A 6,685-nucleotide genomic window follows, 5' to 3' on the forward strand; every position below is an offset into this window, starting at 1 on the left:
TTTGAAATACCCTGTAAGTAGGTAGCAATGTAGAAATAAAATCTTAGCAGGGTAAAATTCACGTGCATCAAGTTATTAACTAACGTCGATCGCTTAACTACAGCGGGTGTCTAGGAAGTAACTTCCGACTCGACGCGAAATGGAAACTACAATGAAAATCCGATGAAAATATGCCCAAATGTTCTGGACAGTAGATCGAGTTACGTTTCTTCAGCTCTGAGCGCACAGTGAGCACGTAGAGCTGCTTAGAAAATAGTGTCTCTCGCCAAGTATGCCGCCTGGTTTCATGCAAAGCCATATAATGTAATGTAACTGTCACGCCTTTCCTTCTGCATGACAATTTTCGGCCGGACACTACGTTCCCGCCGCTTTTTCGATGGAAAGTGTCTGACCACCGACCATCTCAGTTTCACTTCTGCTCACATGAACTGCTGACTATGAAGACAACATTTTGCCATAGACAACGAGCTGCAGCAGACCAGCGTAGAGAATTGGCGCGAAGTACAAGCGGCTGCCTTTTATGGCGAGGGTAGTGGAAAGCTGGTACGGCGCTACGGCAAACGACAAAGTCGGAGAGGCGCCTAAGTAGGCAAATAGTTGGAAGATGTAACGAATTATCGCAAATAAAATATTCTCCATTTCGCGACCGATCGAAACTTTCTTTATTGACAGTTTCCGTAAGATGGCTCGAATGGGCACATTGAAAAATATCAATCACTGTCATTAGACGTAAAGACTAGGTTAAATAGAAGTGTAAGAAGCGAAAGTTTGAGACTGGAAGTCGTGAGCTGATGTTAGTCAAGAATGCCTTTAAGGCGACAAAGACGCCATTAACGACACCTCACTGACATTGAACGAGGTCGTGTAATAGGGCTGCTAGACGCTGGATGTTCCTTCTGCGATATTGCAGAATGACTTAGCAGGAACTTGACTGTGGCAGTGGTGGTCGTGCGAATGTACGGTCGCAAGGAGCCCGGCATTAACACGAGGGACGACCATCGTGTTCGGCGTAACGCTGTGGCTCATGATACCGCATCTGCAGCAGCAATCTGAGCAGCAGATGAGACCACAATGACACAACGAATGTTTATGATTCGGTTACTTCAATGACATTTGCGAGCAGACGCCCTGCGGTGTGCATTGCACTGGACCCAACCTACCACCATTTGCGATTCAGTGGTGGCAAGCGAGAGTCCATTCGAGGGAAGGGTGGAGGACTGTTGTGTTTTCCAATGAAGCTAGTTCCGCTTCGGTGCCAGTGATGGCCACGTGTTCGCTAGAAGGAGATGAGTTGTACACCTGCAACCAATCCCTCTGCGTGCTAGACACACTGGATCTACACCTCTAGTTATGGTCTGGGGTGCTACTGTGCGTGGTAGCAGGAGCGTTCTCGTGGTTGCAACTTTGTAGGCCAATCTGGTCGTTCGACCTGTTGTGATGCCATTCTTGAACAACACACCAACAGGACAACGCTCGTCCGCGTACAGCTGTTGTAACTCAACATGCTCTACAGGGTGCCGACATGTTTGCTTAGCCTTCCCGATCACTAGACTCATCTCCAGTCGGTCACATGTGGGATATGATCGAACGATAACTTCAGCATCACCCACAAACAGCATGAACTCTCCCTGCATTGACCGACTAAGGGCAACAGGCATTTAACTCAATCCCACAAACTGACACCAGCACCAGTACAATACAAAGTATGCAAGTTTGAATGCTTCCATTCAACGTCCTGGCGATTATACTGGTTATTAACGTACCAGCATTTCACATTTGTAGAGGCTTATCTCACATTAACATGTGATCTTGCAGTGTTAATCACTCAGATATGATACACAATTATGTGAATTTTCGTTGCTGAACGTTAGTTGTTTTTTGTGTTGCGATTGTTTTCCCTCAGTGTAATAATCACCTTGTAAGCAGGGCTGTGACGTAGCGGATTAATGTTTGTTTTCCGAAGCGTCGGTCTTGTAGAATTAAGTACGAAGACTGGTTCCAAATTCAGTACGCTAGTTTGCCCTGTAAACATCTCTTCATAATAAGTACAACCTGATGTGTTTCCATAGGAACCTGTTAGCTGTACTGCACCTCAACAACAGTATTACCCAGCCCCCCTTCCCCCTTTTTTGACACGCTTTCCTCCGTTACCCAACTAACTGTTTCATGACGCTGCAGGGTGCGCCCTACTAATTTGCATCTTTCTTTAGTCTAGTTACACCGTGAAAATCTCTTTTCCTTGACTCAACTCAGTACCTCTTCATCAGTTAATCGAATCTATTTGCAGAAAAGAAAGGTAAATACCTCCAGGAACCTAATCTAACCATCTCCATGAAAACGAATCGCTAACTTAAACTTATATTCTATATTAGCATATAGCTATTTTGCAGAACCTTTTTTCTTGCTGATTCTAGCATGTATTTGCACACGCTCTTCTACATCAGTTTTCTGCTACCGAATACGAAAGGTCGTCTTCTATTTTCCGTATCTCATTCCCTAATGAAAATTCCTCATCACCACTTATTTAATTCGGTTACACTCTGTTACGTTTAATTTACGACGACGTTTATTTTTTCCACGCATTTTCGATGCTGTTTAACGATTTTTAAGTTTTATTTATTTCCTCTCCCTGAACTTTAATTCTGTCTTTGAATAACTCCTTAGCTGCCTTTACTGCTGCTCGTTGCACAGACTGAATGACATGTGTGACGTGCCGCGCGGGGTAGCCCCCCCCCCTCCGTGGGAGGTTCGAGTCCTCCCTCAGGCATGGGTGTGCGTAAGTTAGTTTAATTTATATAAAATAGTGTGTAAGTTTAGGGACCGATGACATCAGCAGTTTGGTCCCATAAGACCTTAACACAAATTTCCCAATTTACATGTGTGACGTGTTGTAACTCTGTTTCACTCCACTTTGTGTTGCTTGATTCCTCTCATGTCCTTCAACTATTATAATTGCATTCCGGTTTCTGTATAATTCGTACATAATCTTTCGTACCTTACCTCAACCGTGAAAATTTCAGCATAGTAAACGGTGTATTCCACTTTTAACACCTACCCCTCCATCAGTTTCTACCCTTTATTACGATATAAAATGTGGAAATAATTTAAATATTGTTCTGGAATTATTATTAGTCGAATTCAAATGGCCAAAGTGACCCACGTGAACCTAAGTCATCGGACTGTGACAGGGGTTGGGTGTTGCTTTGCTGCCGGCCGCCGTGGTCTTGCGGTTCTAGGCGCGCAGTCCGGAACCGCGCGACTGCTACGGTCGCAGGTTCGAATCCTGCCACGGGCATGGATGTGTGTGACGACCTTAGGTTAGTTAGGTTTAAGTAGTTCTAAGTTCTAGGGTACTGATGACCTCAGATGTCAAGTCCCATAGTGCTCAGAGCCATTTGAACCACTTTTTTGCTGCTTTGCTGCACACTATGCATGATACTTTCTTTCCGCACCCTCGGCAGGCATCCTCAATTTTATAAATGGCACCTGTACTATAGAAGACACCGGCGGCGATTTGCCGCAACAGGCATCAATGCTCAAACTAAAGTTTTATTCGGTGGTTTTGATCAAGTTAGAATTAGAATATTATTATAATGAAGTTTTAATACCACCTTACAGAGTTTATTAAATGAAATATGCCCATGAGTGGGACATAGACAGGTGATTAACTGAAATACGCATACCAAATATTCTGTGAAATGATAAGGGAATATGTTGTAGCTGGGAGAAGTCACAGTAACATATTTCTACAATAACACAATCACATTTATCCACCAAACATTACCATCTCAAATATTCCCTCTCACTTATCACGGTATGCTGGCGTGATACAAATAGTATAATATCTAAGTAAACTTAGTTAAACATCCGGCTAACATATGCCGTGAATCGACAATGACTACCGCCTGCACATTTCTATCATCATTTAGCCACACATACACACACACACATACACACACACACACACACACACACACACACACTAACATTCACTCTATTCCTTTTATCTAGCAGATAAAAGAGGAAGGTTCCCATACACCAAGTGGGACAACATCGGGGGAGAGCACATGGTTCCAACTGTAACCTTAGTTCGGGCAAGTCCCGTCTTCACGTTTCACTAACTCCGCGAGTTTTACTGGATATTATGAAGGAACAGTTAAATCACACGCGTGAATTTACGTAGAAGATCCAGCTCGATCACGAAATGTGATTACGTCGAACTGAAGCTTCTCACCAAGAAATGCACGGGGTCTGCGGACCACGTGTTACCAATCTCTCCACAGTCAGTAGTCAATAAACATATTTAAATGAAATACACTTTGCATATATACTTCACACTCACACTGAAATGCAAATTGAGCAATTCTGAGTATTACTCGGCAATGAGCGCCTGTTCACTCCCAAGTGCAGTGAACACAAATTCTCATGAAATTACTTGGCGAGAGAAATCATCTCCCTATCTCTCCTAACCGAGATGAGTCTAGGAAATACCATAGTGTCTTTCCTCAGCAGGGAAGCTGCTTCCAAGTTCAAAGTGAACATGGAATTCTAAATCTTCGCAAACTATCGGAGCGTTAGAGCAGAGCGTGCTTACTCACCCAGGTCTTCCCAGCAACAACCCCGATACGGTCTCCTTCGTCCGGGTTCACACATCGTGGCCGCAAGGACTCAGAGATACCGCACACGGTTATTTGCCAACCTAACGAGCGGAGGTGTGTCATTTATCTATCTGATTTTTTACTGAGTTTATTACACATCCTCCTCATCTGCTCCATAGAACATAGTATTCACATTCAAAATCAGACTACAAAATTTAACCTTCAAAACCCTCACACATGGTTATCTCCTTCTTGAGTAATTTCGTCCTTACTCTCCTAACTTTCATGTGCGACTTGTCTGCTCATTGATCATATAGTACATCTTATTGCTCGGAATAGAATTTATCCTAATACATTTTACACACAACATATCCTCTAAATCTCTTTTACCTATATTCTATTGTTCCACAGTTTTAATTCAATGAGGGGTTTCACGTTTGATACATGATAAAGCCCTCTCGATTTTCTCGTCCTCATTGTCTGTACTTCTATTGCGTTCGGATGAGGGATACGGCACACACGGTACGGACCATTGTAGAGGCTTAGGAACTTCTTGCAGATTCCCTTACCTCTGTTTGACAGTTTGTGTGACCGAACCCACACCTTCTGCCCAATGAAGAGTTTTATGTTTCTCGTTTTCTTTTGGTACGCCTTTTGCCTCCGGTCTGCCGCACTCTTGATATTCTCTAGCGCGGGATCAACGACCTCCTTGTGTCTTGGTTGTCTTTCCTTTGGCCAAGGTATGACTTCCCTTATTCGATTATGGGGATCCTTATTCTTTAGCACTAACACTGGTGGCAAGATCGTGGAGGCATTTGGCAGTTCATTTAAGATCTCCTGAAACGCCTTTAGGTGTATGTCCCACGTTTTATGCTTCCTATAACAGTACAGCCTGCACAGCCGCCCTAATTCCTTCATTATTCTCTCGTCGGGATTAGAAGACTGGTGGAACAAGGATATAAAATTCGGCTTTATTTTCCTCCGCCTCAACATCCGTAGCCAATATTTATATCGGAATTGTGGTCCGTTATCCGATATCACTCGTTTCACCGGCCCGACCTCTCACACAAAATCGTTCGCGAATGCCGCCGCCACCGTTTTCCCGGTTGCTTTCCTCAGCGGAGTGAAGAAAACGAACTTCGACGTCAATTCCACGGCTACAAGAATGAACGCGTAGCCAGACTTCGTTCGAGTTATTGGCCCGAACAAGTCCACCGCGGCGACCTCTCGCAACCTGCTTGGAATGATCGGGTACATCGGTGCAGCAAAAGATGTGGTGGGCGGTTTCGTCCTTTGACATGGTTTACACACTCTAATTACCCGCTGTATCCTCTTTAGCATGTTATTGAAGTAACAGGCCTCTCGTAACTTCTGGAAGCACTTCCGTGCTCCGAAGTGTCCGTAACTTAGGTGTATATACCACACTAGCTTATTCATCAGCTCCTCAGGTATTACCACCAGCCATCGCGGATCTTCTATGCTCCGTTTCCGGAAGAGGATTCCGTTCTCTATTCGGTAGTACTGCCGAATAGCCGCTTGGGACCTGTCTTTCCACTTCTCTTTCACCTCCTTTAGTATCGGGTCCTTCTCTTGTTCGCGCCCGACATTCTTTAGTGACATCGTCACAAAGTTTTCGAAAGTGACGTTTTTCAGGTAGAGAATACTGAAATTATTTTCGCCCGGGTCACCGTCTATGCCGTGTTTTAGGCCTATCGGAGCCCGAGACAACGCATCTGCTATCAGGTTTTTTTCTCCTGGAATGTATTTAATTGTGAAATCGAACTCCTGTAGATACAGCGCCCAGCGAGCTAACCTGCCGTGGGCCAACTTTGCCGACGTCAGAAATTGTAATGCCCGATGGTCGGTGAACACTTTAGTATTTCTCCCATACAGGAAGTACCGAAATTTGCTAAACGCAAAGATGACAGCGAGACCCTCGAGTTCCGTCACCGAGTAATTTCTCTCTGCCCTCGACAGAACTCTACTTGCGAAAGATACGGGCTTCCATGTCAACACATCCTTCTCGTCTTCCCCTGGGAAGAGAACCGCGCCGAGGCCGTTTAACGAGCTATCCGTTATCAGATAGA

Source organism: Schistocerca gregaria, chromosome 4 (genome assembly GCF_023897955.1).
Source record: "Schistocerca gregaria isolate iqSchGreg1 chromosome 4, iqSchGreg1.2, whole genome shotgun sequence".
Classification (NCBI taxonomy): domain Eukaryota; kingdom Metazoa; phylum Arthropoda; class Insecta; order Orthoptera; family Acrididae; genus Schistocerca; species Schistocerca gregaria.